The following is an 18,283-nucleotide window of genomic DNA, read 5'->3' as shown; positions in this document are numbered from 1 at the left end:
CTGTCGGCTTTGTCATATCTCATGCCCCGTCTGTGACTTCACAAAAGACGCTCCAGCATATACCAGAGATATTATAATGAAAACAAATACTGTATGTTTAGTGGGATTACATTACAAAGTTTTTTCCCAAGTAGACTACATTTAAGAGTAAATTTGTTTATTATAATAATAGAAATATATTTGACAGTAGATTGACTAATCACATTCCTTTTAAAACTATTTTTTTTTGCTAACGTGTTAATAAAAAGACCTAATGCCCACCCATACAAGCAAAAAATGCAGGAATGTTTATTTTATTGTCCTTTATTATTATAGTAGTAAACAAACACAACAAAACTACTGCAACACTTTTTAAACTCCTTTTTTAAAGTATATTGACAATTCGTCAAGTTTTAGCTGTTAATTGCTGTTTAGATGTTGTTTATTTTTATTTACTTTAACAAAATTTTAAAGTTACAATTACCAACTTTTTTAATTATAAATTTTAAGGATTTTACAGATCCCAATGCAGGTTGTCTTAACTTTTGTTGAAGAAAGACAGATCATTTTCCCAACTACAGAGCGACTCGCTCAGATCAGAGTTTGGTGGATCAACACTGCCCCCTTCTGTTTAAATATTAAGTTCTCTAGACTTAAGCTGCGTAGAAGTGGTGTGATGACTTTATATATATATATATAATATATATATATTTGTCCTGTTCCTTCTTAGTTTAACCAAATGACCAGAAACCTTTATAAATTCAAGCAAATTATGAATGTGGCACACTTTGGAATTAATATGTCTAGTGTTAACAAAACAACCACTGATGGTTAAAAGGTTAAATTGAAAATAAATGTTTTTAAGGTTAAAGATTTAATTTAAATAACATAATTTTAACATAAATTTGATCATATTTGAGTCTATGAAGCCTGGGAAGATGAGTCACAAACTGCTCAATGTATTTGTCAGCCACATGGATGTTCAAAAGAGTTTTAATTAACAAATCAAATTAAATCAATACATCAAGTCTAAGAACAATAAAGCAGGACAATCATCAACCTTCAGTCCATGCTGAGGCCCAATACACACACACACAAACACGGACTGGAAATAAAGTTATTCTCCCTTGGTGAGACAGCCTGATCACAGTTAACTCTGTGAAGCCACAGCTATGCTTCATCGGCCAAAAACACACTGACCCACTAAACAGAGCCATGTTTCACATGCAAATGACAGAGGGGCATTTTCAAGAGCTACTTTAAAGAATCCCCCACCCCACCCCGATTGAATGCGCTGCAGCAGAATAACTCTAACTTGCTAATTTCTATGGGTCAGCTGGAGAGGAAAAGATGTGTCAATCACACTCACATGTAGAGTCTGTCTTTCTAAAAACAGGGATGGTTGGGTGTTTCCATGGCCACTAATCTCACCCCCCCCCCCCCCCCCCCCCAACACACAGACACCTCACAACCAGCCCAGCACATTCCCGCAGTTGGATAGGTCAACCTACAGCACCTAATAACAAGTACGCAAAATGCTCATGGTTAGTTTATTTAGCTTATTTTATTATATTATTATTTGTGTTTGTTTGTTTTCCCACCGAGGTGGCTAATTCTAATAACTGTAATTTAATGGATGTCTAATTTCACTGCACTTGTTCTGCTTCTTCTATCTCTCTCTCTCTCTCTCTCTCTCTCTCTCTCTCTCTCTCTCTCTCTCTCTCTCTCTCTCTCTCTCAGTTAAGTTTAGTGATCAAGCACTCTCTGTGCTTGACTAATATACTAATAAAAGTAATGATATTATTAATAACTAATAGCCAGACTTGTTGGATTATTGAGATTTCTTCACACTTTTTTCCTATCTTGATACATACTCAAAACAGTAGTTAAAAGCTTTGAGTAGACACTATAGTTTAGGTAATTTCAAAGAAGCTCAAGTAAAAAGTAAAACAAAAATAGTCATTAGCTTTTAAGATGAATGCTTAAAAATCTTGTCATTGATGTTTAAAAGCAAAATATTTGAAAATAAAACATTGTAAGCTTTGCATACTGATTAGCAATGTCAGAGAAATTGCTATACAGCAATTATATTTAATTTCTAATTATACGATAAATGAATATAAAATCTGCCACACTGATTTAGATGCAGTATATGAGGCACATTCTATACTTTCTGCCTGAAAATTAAATATTCATGGCTTACCTTGCTGTCTATTGTCTTGAGGCTAGTGAGAGAGCTGTACATGTCTGGTAGTACAGCCTCATAAATCATATATACACTATAGACATTTACATTAATGTACAGCATGACTGCATGTGTGTAAATGTGCACAATAAAACAACTGCCTGGATGTTTAACTCAATTTACTGCCCACCATCTAATATTGCATATTTTACCAAAGTTGTCATGCACTTTTGTTAAAAACAGCTAAGAAAGAAATAGACGGGGAAAAGAGACAGAGGGTAAAAGAAAATAAAAAAGAGAAGGTGTCTATTTTGGCTTGTTCTCTCGTCAAAATCCTTTAACCGTGCCAGACGTGCACTGTGGCCCCCTTCAATTAAACAGGAAAATTGATGTGTTTCATTAATTATGTCAGTAATATCATAAATCATGAGTGGACTGAGTAATTAATTATTTTCTCCTGATGTAAAGAACATGACAGGGCTGGGAGATAAGTGCGTGTGTATGGGGGATGGCGGAATAGAGACTCGCACACTCTCACACTATTTCTCCGGCCACTGGGACAAGACACAAAGAGCTTTCCCTTTTAATGTGAGAAACATGAAAGCCTTCTTCTTTCTTTTACACACACACACACACACGCACACACACACACACACACACACACACACACACACACACACACACGCACACACACACACACACATACACACATGCATTTTTACTTAGCTGACTAAATTGAGAAAAACTAGATATCTATTTTAAAAGTGTTATATAAATAAAATATAATATAACCCCTTTTCTGACATTAAACACTGTTGTTTTCACACATTGTTTCACACATTGTTTTCTGTCTGTTTTTTATGTTTTGTTTAACAGTATATGTTACACTGTAAAAGTATCATTATTCTTTATTAAGGTGCTAAAAAAAATGAAACATGTATTATTATTATTAACCCTACTCATACAAGTAAATGTTTACTATTTTGATTTATTTTGGAATCAAAAGCAAAACAGCTCACAGTATAGCAAGTAACTTCCACATGCACACAAATACACTGTACATACACAACCTCATCAATGAAGAACGCTGTTACTTTTAACATATTGCTTCACATACACTATTGCATTATTTATTATTATTATTGGTCAAAAAATACTAGTTAAACTACAAGTAACAATTATTCACTTTTAGATCATTGAGTTTTTTATAATAATTATTGTTAATTAAGTAATTATGTAATATATAACATCTGATAAAACTAAGGATTTTAATAAGTTATGCCCGCGTGCATGCATGTGTGTGTGTGTGTGTGTGCGTGCAAATTTGTCCGCCGAAGTTATTTAAATCAGACAAAATTAGGGGCGCCCATGTCATACTTTTTTCTAAAAATGCAAGCTGTCTGTTTTGTCTATAGTGAATGTTTTGTCTATATTAATTATAAACAGCATAATAAATGAGAATTCAAATATCCATCAGGTTTTATTGATACAGGCAGTTTAGACTTTACAAGCTTTATATATGTATTACTGGTAGAGAAAAGGGATTATTAACATTATTCATTATCCACCACAAAACGCAAATGTTCTTTATATGATGTGATTTTATCCTATAAGATGAATACAGTTGTAAGTAAACTACCGACACTAACACGACCAGACACATAAACCTTACTCCAGAGTTCAGGCCTTTCGGAGCACATCACAGCCCTGCATATCGATCCACACCACAGGGACATAGATCTAGGTGTGTGTGTTAGGGGGAGTGAAAGTAAACATTGCACAGGACGACAAAACACTGTTCCCACTAGGATGCTGGTCTGTCTCCCTGCTCCCTAACACACACACGGCGTTGGTGGGGACATGGGCAGCTAAGCCAGGCTTTAATATCAAGTGAGGACTCCTGTGTTTAATCAGGAGTGTTCCTCTTTTGTTCTCAGGCTCAGCAAGAGACGTGTGGACCAGTGGAGGAAAGGTTAATGCAAAGGGTCAAGTGATTTCACACTTAAGACGCCAACTGCCTCGACACTGAGCTCTGCCACATCCCACAATGATGACATAGTCACTCTGATTTATGGTCTGGATGAGTTGGAGGGAATCGCACTGTTTTCTTATGATAATGATGTCACAGTAGCGCAACAAAGCAATAATAAATACCAAAATACAAAACTAGTCAACTCCCACATGCCTTTTATCTTTGTCAAAATAAATGAATATATTTTTGTTTAATTGTGGATCTCTGAAAGATTAAGATTTATGTGTACAATGCGTAAAAAGTATGTTTTTGTCCTGAAAAAAAACTAAACTAAATGGTTTTACAGAATTTGTAAGCAAAAATGAAAACAGTCTAATTAGTGCTTAATTTGGTGTTATTGTGATTTATACCAACCAAAGAAAAGGCACTTCAAAGATAACAAATAAAACAAGTAGGGAAAGGAGAGACAAAGGAATTAATGTGTGCTCTTATCACAGATGAGCCATTGCTTAGAGCCTCACTATTCTGAACACACATGTGCGTCAATACCCCAAACAATAAATAATCAGCCCAATAGAATACACTCCTTCAACATCCACCGGAAATCTCCCTATCATTGTCAGTGGGCGGGAACTGAAAACAATTAATAATGCTACAAACAGCCTTTCAGGCTGCATTCATCTAGTTTTTCATTAGCCTCTTGCTCTCATGTGGAATTCAAATCCCAAGTTTGCATCTGATCGGTATCTTCTCTTCCGCTCCTCAGTTTTAATGACACACAACAAAAACTTTGCATTTATATTTATTTATTTGGCAGACACATTCTACATGCATTCAAGGAACACCATGACATTTGTGTTGTTATGTCAAGTTACAGATTACAGTTTAGTTTTATACAGTTCTTCATGCTACTCTCTCTCTCATTCAACAAAAATGTCTACCTAAAACAAAAGGATAAAAAATGACCAAATATATTCCAAGTCTTCTTAAGCCGTATAATAGTTCTCTGTGAAAGTTTGGAATAAGTTCTCTGTGAAAGTTTAGAATGGACATTATTCCCTGAAAATCACACTTTAATGATCACTTTTGTTTAACAGAAGAGAGCAGGACATTGTGCTGTTCCACAAAAGGAAAAAAATGTTATACAGGTGACGCAAGGAATGGTTAATAACAGCTCTTTATTTATTTATTTGACTATTCCTTAAAGTAAGCCACAACGTTTGTAAATGTGGATTTATTCATCTCAATATTCTGAATGGAGTCATGGATTTGACACCAAAGTGTTTTTTACATGTGACATGAGTAAAAGATGTAATAATGTTTACATAATTTCATAATGTGGAGAAGCAATATAATGCCATTTTGGGATCAGTGCAGAATTGATCTTGAAAGTGAAATGAACAAGAGAAAATATTCTCTTTTCTTAGAAGATCAATTGAAGATCATTTATATATCACCACTCATCAGCACAAAAGTGCATGTCTCTCATGCCAGAATGAATGCTAAGGCTCTTATTAGTTCACAAGCATACACACTTAAACACTTCAAAGGACAATCAATAAGTTTTGTAAAATGTGTTTAAAATCATAACGTACACTCACATGAGATGAAGAAATATCAGTAGCTGTTGTATTATCACTTTTCCTCAAAGAAAAAGGAATCACAGCTGACTACAAACAACAGCATCGGTAACCTAAACTTGTTTTGAATGACGCTTATTAATGGCCCACTGTGTCAGATGCTTCAGGCTTCATTGGCTGTACACACTGGTTTACGGCAGCTCAGTAAGCAAGTACTGTGAGGCACTGGATGCGTGTTTTTGTGATAGAGTGCATTGATAGTCAGAATCCTTGAGCCCTCTCAGTATGTGCATATTTTTTTCTGAACCTCTGCAGACTTGAGTTGCATTGCATTATATGATTATTATTGTAAAAGCACAATAGAAATATGACTTCTCTACTTTAATATCTCTTTAGACAAGAGCCCCATCTTGCAAATGAGCAAATTGATGAAATGAGATTTCCCATGGACCATCCAATAAATACAATCTTTATGAAAAACCAGTACACCACTGTACAAACACTAAGGTGCAAATCCACAACACTGGATTTAACGGGAGGACATGCATTAAACAGCCTAGCTATGCAATTAATGGATCAATTCTTTCTGTCTGCGTAGAGCAGAAGGGGAACAGAAGAGGTGGAGCAAGAATGGAAGCAAGAGAGAAAAAGCTCTACAATAATGAATTTTGCATTGTTGTAAAAATTATTAAGGAATGATATAGCTCACTATTATAATACACCCTAATAACCAGGCTTTCACTAATATTTTAATGTTCCCTAATGTGTTGAAACCCTAGGTATTATTTCATAATAAAAAAAATCTAATTGCAATATACCACATTGTTATCAGACAGCATGTGAGTAGTGTCCATTTTAAAATCATATAATTAAAAAAAATAGCAGTTCTTTTTAGCACAGTTATATATGGGAAAAATGAGTAAATTTGTATTTATTTATTCATGATACTGTAAATTCTATGCATACAAAAAATTGCCTCAGAAATGCCTCACAAACTGTGCGCACTATACATACTATATATAGCTACTGTGTTAATAGCAGTAGTAATTTAGCATACTATATAAAATATACCAAACAACACACTTCCCAAATGTTGCCTTGACCCCCTTGTGATCTCAGCCTTTATAAGTATCTCAATCAGACCTGTCTGTGACACAGGCTTCTCATACACCCCGGCTCCAGAACTATTAAATTAAAGCACCAAAGCCCATTTAATAAGCGCAGTAGCGGATCATTTGAATAAGGACAGTATTAGTATTCCAGCAGAGCCACAGCTAAAAGCTGCTGACCTTTTCCTCCGCACAGGAGATCCTTGAACACATCCCGTCAAATCACAGCGCCTGGTAATAAGCCATCAACGCTAAAGAGTGTTCGCACATGGGGGATTTTCTTTTTTATGCCACCAAACAGAACAGCAAGGCCGGCGTATCGTGATCTATCAGCGAGCTGGGATCTAAGAGGTGGAGGAGGGGCAGTAATGGCGAGTGTGGGATTTATCATGTCGGGGTACAGTGGGAGGGCTTTGCTTGATACAGCATTGATTTATGTGCGTGTCAAAGGGTGCGGGATTGATCAGTGTGCATCAGAATTCCCCACGAGTGCTCTCATAACAAATCATAGCCTGACCTTTGCTTAGACATATTTAGCCCTTGTTGAACACTCAAGGAAAATGGTGTTAGGTGCCACCTGAGCAAGTGCGTGCATTTGTTTGTTTTGGTTTTATGCTTGACTAACATAGAAATCAACATTAAAATTGCACAGGATCTATTGTAGATATCAGATTGCATGACATGTGAGCACAGTTTTACAAAATAGAAACAAGCAAGGATTCAGTCAAGCAAGACAAGAAAAGCCTTTTTCAACGCATCAATAGTAAGGGTAATGTACAGACAGACATTCATAATTAAAGAGAGAGATAGAGAGAGAGAGAGAAATAGAGACATATCTTGAGATAACTGGCAGACTGTATCCCACTTCATACACTCATGTACCAAATAAATAACTGGACAAGCAATAGTCATCTATAATCAGACAAATATTGCTTGTCCAGGTATTTTATATATATATATATATATATACTGTATATATATTATACAAATATTCTATTTTACCTGGAGAGTACCTTCAAGTTTGAGTTTAGAAAAACAGTCCATTATGAACTTAATATTGTAACAACAGATATACGAGTACCGAAATAGAAGTGAGGTATGTGGTTGTTGGTATCTGTCAGCATGATACACTGACCATATTTTTCCAGTTCTGATATGCAATACAAATAAATAGAAAAAATACAACTGTACGGAATGTAAAAATAACAAGAAATGCTGTAGGAATGGAGAGAGATTTTCATGAGTTTATCTGCGCTGCCCACATAGCTGATGAATTTTTGTTTATGTCAAATCATACATCAGGTCACAATTTGTTGCTATTAGCCAGTTGATTTATTGATTTTTTAGGCCTTGTGACAGGGAACAATTAACACTTTTTTTCTGTGGTGTTTATTGATGGGGTCTGTGTTTTCCATAATGCAAAGAGGAGTCAAGCCTACTGTAAAATGCAGCAAGATTGATGATGGGAAGATGGTAGCTAATTCTGAAAATGTAGCTATTAGTTAAACAACTTTTCAACATTATATATCAATGTGACAAAGGCAACAATGCAGGTCTGGGGTTGTATTCGTAGCATTCAGCTATGCACAAACTATGCATCAGACATGATCATTTGTTTTCAGTTAGGTTTACAGTTAGAAGTTAGATTACTTAATTCTATGACAATTAGTTCATTAATTTATCCATTTATTCATTAATTTAAAATCTTCTTCATGTACTGAACACATATTTTGCTAATTCAAATCTTGAAAAAATGTTATGCTTTTTTGTTACGTTTCAGGTGTAAACAGTCCTTTGGGTATAGTATATAATTTTAACAATATATTGGTGTTTATAATGAAGGCTTACAGGCTTGTTTTTTTAGTGCTGTGATATCCACCAATCCTACTTTATTTACTCTAACACTAACAGTGGCAGTAAAGTATTTGTTTTACAAAGTGCACTTGAAAACACATGATTGATGCTTCACAACTTAAACCACTTAAAACAAATAGTAATACTCTCCTGAGGATTTTGTATGGTTAGGTGAATTTTAAACAACAGACTACAAACTTAACATAACATAAAGCACACCACAAAACACAAATGGAACATTTAAGCCCATAATGCCAGTTTAGATACCATAATCCTGCAGCTATTAAAATTGTGCATTTGTGAAACTATGCAATGAAACAAATAGTTAAAGAGAGCCAAACAGATGTTCTGCCTCACAATAACAGGGTTCAAGTGGAGCAGGGTGCCCCTAACCAGCTAATAAACGGCCATAAATGAGCCTGCAATTAAATTTATACACTTGATTGCACTGCTGTCATGTCCACTACAGGCTTATCGAACACCTGGGATCTATTTTCTAATACAACCTTGGAAAAAAGAAAGAAAATGAGAGAGAGGAAAAAAGGAGAGAGAGTGAGTGCAGGAGTAAAGTGTGCTTTTGCAGCATCTGTATTCTTGATTGTTCAAACTTATGAATTAGATGAGGAATGAACAAACGGGTATAAATATAGCATAAAAAGACGTATGGGATAGGATAATACAGGATAATACAATAAACATAAGATATACAATAAGAGAGTATAGTTATTGGTCAAATTAAATTAAACAAACCATTCAAACTTTAAAATCTCATTTGTTTTTCTTAACAAAAACAACAGGAGGTCACAAGAAAAGTTAAAACTTAAATTTCACTTTGTAACATAATTAGAAGACATGTAATGTAGCGCATGGACTATCCAAAGGTGCCACTGACCTTCACTCATATGTGCCATCAGCATAGCTCCGTTTTTCTTTTTCATAAAACTAAAATGTGGCTTTACAAATATCTTAATTCAAGCTTCACATAAAGCTATCATAAAATTTGGAACATTGGCCAAGAGCCGCACGGATTTGTTTTACAATACTTTTTGTTAAAAAAAAACGTTAATTTACTTTTAAAAAAAAATGCAATCCCGGATGGTTTGGGGGGATTTTTTCATAAGATTATGTTGGTAAACCCTTGTCTTCTCTCAAAGATATCACAAACTGTCCTCATATTGCTTCTATTATATTATTGTGTTTTATATTATACAAAAATTTATTGTAAGTAAAACATTGGGGGCTTTTGCTGGTCATCACTGGTTTACAGAACATACTTCCATCCTTTATGCAGCACTTTTTTCAATTACCAAAAGGAAAAAATGATGGCATTGCAAGCCCTGACAAATGATTAAAAAAACAGCAGAAACAGTGCAAAAAAAAAACAACTGGGACTGTTATAGCAGTATGCGGATAGCACAGTATAACAGGTAACGTTGAGCAAAGACTTACAGTACAAAGATGCAATTTGAACATTTTTCTTTTAGCTTTCCTTGCCTAATGAGGACTTGATCTAAGAAGACAATCTCCCCCCCCCCCCTCTCTGGCTCAAAAATAGCCACTTATAGATATCTACTCTTGAAAAGCTGTCACACTGATCCACTGTAAATACAGCTTTCTCATATCAAGTCCCCTTAAGTTTTAAAAACATTCTTAACCTTCCAAAGCTTCAGACTCCATTACAGTTAAGCTGATGTGTGTTGTGATGGGCCATCCTAACACAAGCTGTTTACTTGTGGAAGCAATTAGCAGAGTTAGCCATTCAAAGGCGTCAAGATGAAGTTTATTTCACTCTGTCAGGAAAGTAAACAGTCTATTAGTGCAAATCCTCTCCCTTGCTCCAAAATAAAGTTTGTTAATTAAGAAACCGGATGATTTATTTTACAAACGCAGACTAGCATAAAGTGGCTAATTTCACACAGTCGCAAAATTAAATGACTGTAAAGGGCATTCTATTGTGCAATTATACAGAATGTCTCTCATTGCACCAGTGTTACAGCAGATGAGTTATGTGGTCACAGGCCAACTATAATTCAGCTCAACCTTTGTTAATTGTTGAAAAGGAACCATTTTCATTTCTAGAAAAAAAGGGCACATAAGCAGTCAACTGACTTGCCCCAGACAGTTTTCTTGTTAACAAAAATGCCATTTCTGTATGCATGTCTTTTTTCTATGGAACACAACAGAAGATATTTGGAGAAATATCTTAGTGGTTTTGTGTGCATATGGATGTCAATTGGGGCCAATTTTGTTTTCTTACCTACAGTATGTTCTTAAAAATATCTTATTTTCTGTACTGCAGAAGTCATGACGGTGTGTAAATTATGAAAAAATGATGAAATAATTGTAGTTTTTGAATTAACTATCCCTTAAGCTTGTTGTGCATGATATTGTATTCAGCTAGAAATTAGACCCTGTCTTGAATAAAAGCATCTGTGAGTTAAAGACATAACTTACAACGCGGCTTCCCTTATTTGATTATGTCTGCTGATTTTGTGACTGTGTCCAACAATTACCTGGCAATCTTACCTTTTTCATGAGTTATCTGGTTCACTGAGTAAGTAATGGCAATTTAACTTGGTCAAAGTATATTTTTCTCAAATAGCTGGCAACCAATTGATTCAATATGTGGCCTAGTAGAAGTAAAAATGACAGAAATAAACAACATAACACAACCCCGCCTAGCGAATCGGCAAACAAATATGTTTAATTTTAAAGAAGATTTTAATTTGGTCTATACACAACTTTTATAAAAATAACATTTTTTGAGGAATGACAATCATCATTACTGACAAATAGGTTACCTGCAAATGTGGCCATAAATCTTAACTCTCTTTCTTTCAGAAGAAACCTGTCTTAAGTATAGGATGGCGTGTTTGGTGGCCATCTGTGTGAGCACAGCAATAACTATGTACAGATGGCCACCAAACACGCCATCCGCACATCTAACCTTACAAAGCAAACTAATTAGCAGTAAATGCATTGCAAGAAGAAGTTGTTTTAACATGTTTTTGTGTTTGACTGGGTTCTAATGAGGAAAGAGAATGAGCAGGGAGCACTGGGTGCCGGAGGTTGTTCCTGGAGCTCAAGGTTTACAATCTTCTTTAAGACTCAAATAAAAAGTAGAGGCTACCTTGAGCCACAGCTTCTGTCCCTGCCCATAAGCTTTTTATGAGCAGCTTTGGAGGGCAAAATGTGGAGTGCGTAAGATCCTAAACTTAGAATGTTACGGGTTTGTAAGTGGGTAGGGTGGAGGTTAAAGGCAGGGGCGTCGCTAGACCCCTTTTACTGGGGAACGTGCCCTAGAGCTGTAATCGGGCCTTAAAAGTTAGGCCCGACAGTGCCCGAGCCCGACAGAATTCGGCCCGAGCCCGACAAGTACATTTTGATTGACAGCTTTTTTAAAAGCCCGAACCCGTTTACAGCCCGACATTAGGCTATTCAAATGTGCGCACGCACACAGCTTTTGTCAAGAATGAGTCATTTATACATGTTTTAACATAATTTATTAATGACTAACGTAGGCTATAGGCCACTTGGAAGTTGGAACAAAGAAATAAAATAAGTCCTCTGTAACATCGTAACATCTCACATATCCCACTGGCTCATTATTCTCATTATGCACATGGTCAAAACTTTTCCACACCTCAGACTTTACTTTAGTTGCTGGTGCAACCAAAACGTAATCACCAGAGGCAAGCCTCCGTTTCACCTCCTCAGCATCCATTTTCGCATCTTTCTCACGCTAATCGGAACGCATCACATGACCGCTCATTTACCGCGCAAGCCCGAGCCCGGCCCGAGCCCGTGTAAAATGATAGAAATTAAGAAATCAAAGATCTTCAGCTCTAACGTGCCCCAGTATAAATCTGCTGTGCCCCAGTACAAATTTAAAGTTTAAGTTTTAACAATTTAGTGTATTTGTCAGTAATCATTTACATTGATAATAGCGGCAAAAATTGGATCTACAGTATGTTCAAGGTAGTAACGTAATTCACGCTTGTAAAAGTGACACATTCGCACATTTTAACCGATCCGAAAACACAAACTCGTGCCGTACTTTTGCACAGAAATGTTTGTTTCCTTGCAACAACTGCAGCACGCAGCTGCGCATTGCACACGCGGGTGCGCAACACGTGACTGAGGTAGGTTATGAAAACATAACGAACCTAAAGTTTCTAAGTAAATAATATCGATCATCTTATTTGGATTCCATCATTATTAGCCCCTGTAGATGGACATCAGAATTTGTTTGTGCAAAGCAGGGAAATGGAAGCAGAAAGGAGATGATGAGTTTGAGGGAGGTAAGACTTGATAAACAAACTAGGCTACTGTACATCCACAGCCAGTCCGGTCCCAGACATTAGCGGAAAATGTCTCAGGAAATCTTTTGTGAAGTCCGTAAAATTGCATTATTGCTTAGAAAAAGTTTATGTTAAGTATGTTGAAGATACTTAAATACTTTTAAATACATAAATGTGCACCTTCCCCAGTATTTTTGCTCTGTAGGAATAGTGGTTTAAGCAAAGGAAATTTGTATAGTGCATTGTATTGCATACTTTAGGTTTTTTAAGAAAAAAGTGATAGAAAAAGTAATGGGGGCCTGTGCCCCAGTAGAGCTTCAGGTCTAGCAACGCCCCTGGTTAAAGGCCTGAATGCAATTTAGTATCTCCAAAGTCAATGAAAAGCCCAAAATATTGGTAGTAAGTGATTGTCAACATCTGGCAGGGCAGAGAGAGTAGAGTTCCTGTGATGAGCTAATATTAGGCAATGAAGACAACATTTTCAGTAGTCCACATTGTCTGTGTAGATTACAGGGGTTGTGTGTGATGTTTTTGTTATTTATCAGAAAATAGCTTTTGGAGAAGCGCTTTCACTCAGGAACTCAATTAAAAAAAGGAGGACAACTCCTTAGAAAGCTAATTAGCACTGTACGTGGGCTAAAAGGAAATGTGAAACAAGCCTGCTGCCAAAAGTAATATTATTTTCATTATTTTATTCATTATTTATTTATGGATGTGTTCAGACAAAATTTATGCTAGAAGTCCTGGTGAGCAACGCTGGCAGCTCAGACAGGTCCAGTGGCACTGTTAGTTAACACGCACAGTTCCCCACCACAAGATAAAATTACAGGCTGTATTTTCCTGTCCAATTCAATTCAGCTCCATCTTTATAGATTCAGGGGTAAACAAACCTGTTTACAATTATTGTAATTTTCATAGTCACCAACATTTACAACATTTTTAACAATTGTCAGGAATAATCCAATAGGATAGTTGTAATTAGTTGAGAATTCAATGAAAATGCTGTTGTTATTTTTTCACCCATGTTTTAAGTAATTTAAAATATCATTACGTAGCTCTTGCAATATGATATTAACCATGTCTGATTTTTTGAGCTTCACAGACATGGTTACTATCATATTTCATGTTCACTAGCATATTTCACCAGCCATCTGAATCAATGTAAGTTACTGAAAGCCATTTTGGTGTTAATGACAACGACACATTTCCGAATTTGGACACTGGCTAAAAAAGGACTTTAAATTTTTATGTGAACTCTTCCTTTTATGTGCTATAGGACCACCATGACCCCGCAAGTATAAGTTGCAAACTGTTCATTCACAGCAGAAAAAGATTCTCGGTTTTTGTTCAGAGAGTAATCTCACCCAACATGTGGCCATTTCAGTGGCCAAGGCTTTCAATAGAGACATATCACAAAAACATATTTATTTTCCCGTTTTCAGCCAGACATTTCTGATAAAAGGATTTCCGAGGCTACAGGGAGTGCTGCTTATTCTCTTGACATATAATTTTTCAGTTATTATATGTATTTTCCTCTTTTCACCACATTGAGAAAATTGAGAACGTATGGTGTGCAACTTTGTTCCTCTCGTCTTTGAGGATTTTTGAGAGAGGGGTGAAGGGTTGGGTGCTGTAGCGGGATAGATAAACAGAAAAAAATGGTCTCAGTATGTCAATTTGGTGTTTTTACATTGACCATAAGTGAGGCGTTCCTTCCTGCTCACATCTCAAAAAGCAAGCCCTGCAGCAATGTGTAGGCAATCATGACAGATATGCTCTCTCACCGCATTTCCCTTGTCGCACGGTGCGGGGATACGGCAAAGGGCGCGGTAAAAGCTAACACGTTGTGGAGTTGGAAATCCTCATGAGCTTGTCTCATTAGCAGCTAATTGGAGCGACTTTCCTCTGTCTTTTGTTCAACATCACATTTGTCTTTCTTCTTTTTTTCCCCTCCACTGAACATGGGGCAGATGGGGGTGGGTGCATATTTCTGAGCCTACAAGATTTAGCTGGGGAGTTGGACCAATATTTCTGCAACATAAACACTGCTTTCCCACGATTAACCCTATAAAGCAACTGAGTGCAAAATTAAGCACTCAAACTGCAGAACCGAATTAGCTAGAGCTGGAAGCAAGAGGACCTCTCTACCCTGCCATTGACTTTTCCCAACTGAGTAATACTAAAGAAAACAATAACATAACCAAATGGTGAACCACTATTACAGTTTCCATTTGATCTTGGCTGCAGGCTGGAATGGCCCATTGAATCTGATGCATATATTGGCTGGGTTACCACTTAAGCAATCTTAAGAGACATTCAACATTGTGCAAACCTTGAATAAAATCTTGGTATGCGATCGAAAAAAAAAAAGATTACAGAAGTTTACATGTTAGTCTTGTTAGTCTTGTATGTAGACCATGGTGTAGATTTATACTGCATTTATACTATAATGATGCAGATTTTTGACTATATATATTTTATTATTATTATTATTTAGAACAAATATTTTAATTTGTTTCACATACCCCCCTCCCCCCCCCCAAAAAAAATCCCATGGAATCTGAGGTCAGGAACTCTGACCCTATGGACCTTAACTGCCTTTCAACAACAGAAAAAGAAAATAAAACTCAACTGCCTTGGGTTGAAGAAAAAAAACTATGAAAAATGTAACCAGAGAATAAGAATTCAGAAATGTTCTTAATGTGAAGTATATTAATAAAGCTTGCCTGAGGCCCAAGACATGCATTCACGTAGAGCATCTTTACTACATTACAGCAAAGCTAAACAACAAATCATACCATACCTACAGGCGCCACAAGCATTCTTCACACCGTCTTGGACTTCATCTATGGCTCTGTCAATGAGAAACAGGATAAATCATCACAGGTTTGCGCTGATAATACTGTTATATAGAAATGTGATCTTTCAATGTAAATAGAACAAATCTTTGTTTAAACTAATGCTTAGACAGTAAGTTGTGTGGCACAAAGCTCTAGAGTGAAACACCATAGGCTGTGTGTTTAAATCCCACCTTGGATGGTTTGAAATGGTTCAAACTACAATGTGTAACTACAAAGCTAGCTACAATGTGAGCCATGCTTTTGGGGGCTTCTGCTTGTATTATTCACATTTGTAAGTCACTTTGAATAAAAGTATCTTCTAAATTAATAAATGCAAATGAGGAAATATCCCAATATTGCCATCACATCATAATTTCATAAACCCTCCCCTCAGTTAAACCCCTAAAACACAGAGAAAAATCACAATGTGACTGTGCAGACAGTTACATTGCAGACAACTTTGTTCAAGTCACAAAAGGGTGCTACAGCAGTTGTCGCAAACCACACTTGCAGTGGAGAGACAGTGTACAGTTTAGGAGTGTGCGGCAGTTTTGAGTGTGTGGGTGGGAGTGTTTGTGCCGATTGTGTTGAGTGTGCATGGCGCCCATAAGATGGCTCATCTGTTACGTCGCGTCTGCATAGCTTGTGCCACTGAGGGCGGATGACAGCGTGTCACAGCAGTAGACAATGATGGATGCACCACATTCAGTATGCAACTTGGGCAATTGGACACATTAACAAGAGGCACCTGCTTTTCTCTCCGTACAAATCTATTAAAAGATAACAGCAATGGCAGATCCCACTCAACTAGTAAATGATAACTCTGTCTGCAATGTGAGGAGAGGGATTCCTTAGTCTAGAAAATGTCGCTGACAACTGAAAGCATTGCTGATCATACAGTGCCATCTAGTGTTTAAAGTGCTCTTTTCATAAAAACAACTAATGAAGCATAATATGATTTAAACCATATAAAATGACAAGAACAATTGGACCTCCAGATACAAAGTGTAGATAATTTTAGAAATTGCACACTTTATATCATATTTGTTCTGGCAATCATGTGTAATGTTTTTTTTTACTTGAATTGTACATTATGTTTGTGGTCTATTTTGGACCTTTTATTGCAGTAAGGCTATCAAAATCAAATCAAAGACAACCAATCAAAATTTGATTTATGATTATACACATTCACAAACCCACACACTTTAGTGCGTAAACAATATGTGTCAAACAAGAACCAACCTGCCTCAAGAGAGAAGTGTGAGACTGATGCGATTAAAGCCCTCAGGCAACTTTTAATGATGGACTGAGAATCATTATCCTTTTGATGGCTATGTGAGTGGAAAAAGAAATTTCTTGTGGACGTGTGGTCTGTAGTTGATGATTGGGTTGATTTTTTTATCACTATGAATTTAAGAAACTAGGCTAATGGGTTTCTGCAAGTGTACTCAATCCTCTGTGCTCCTTTTAATACAGGGATTTGCCTGCACTAAACACAATTGTTGCTCACACGGAATTAAATGAATGAATGAGAATCTAAAAATATTCACAAAATCTGTGCCACATTTTAGCTGTGTTACCAATTATTTTCGTATCTTATGAATTCGAACTGAATTAATTCATGACATTGAATAAACTGAAAAAAAAGAAGTAAAATGTAATTATGATAAATACAATAAAGTACAGTGAGGTCCAAAAGTAGGACCTTTAGTAAAAATACTGCTTTTTACTAATTTAACAAAAAAAATCATTTCATTTCTATTAACCCATTTCTATTATCTATTATTTGAGCTAAGTGAAGACTGAAAAAATTAACACGCATTTCAGAATTTTTTGCTATTTGGTATGTTTTTATTTTTTGTAATGCTTTTTTCCTTAATGGTAAGTCAAAAATCTTGCAAGGATACTGATTAATAATGTGAACACTGGGTACCTAAAATATCCTTGGTGTAGCAAAATATGTTTAGAGAAATTACCACTTATTATAACTTATAACAACATTTTGTTGTTTTTATATCTAGAGTTACTGCTATTTGCATGTTTTAACACACATTAGGAATTAAACGTAACATCCTATTTATGCAGATTATATTGTGGTTAAAGTATACATTTTTGACATTACATGTGGAAGAATTATTACATGAATTGTTATTTTATTTATTATTTTTTTTGGCTTTCTTAGCTGTCTTTCTTCCTTGACAATGTATTCCATGTTAACACCCAGAAAAGCTGCTGCATCTTTTAACTGTGGAGGATATAAACATTTAATAGACTGTGTCAGATGCAAGCGCCAGTGCTAACTAGCATGGTACATACCTTTACGACTGGCAGTTTGTCAAGCCGGTTAAGTGTCCCCTTAACAGAATTTACAGTCGTTTGCACAAAAACGTCTACTTTTCTCTCGCTACGCACTAAAACCGTGTCATAAATCTAGCCCCATATTCAGGCAGATGGCTTGTGTTG

Source organism: Triplophysa rosa, linkage group LG2 (assembly GCF_024868665.1).
Source record: "Triplophysa rosa linkage group LG2, Trosa_1v2, whole genome shotgun sequence".
In the NCBI taxonomy this organism is placed as follows: Eukaryota; Metazoa; Chordata; class Actinopteri; order Cypriniformes; family Nemacheilidae; genus Triplophysa; species Triplophysa rosa.
Note: the sequence above shows the minus strand (reverse complement) of the source record.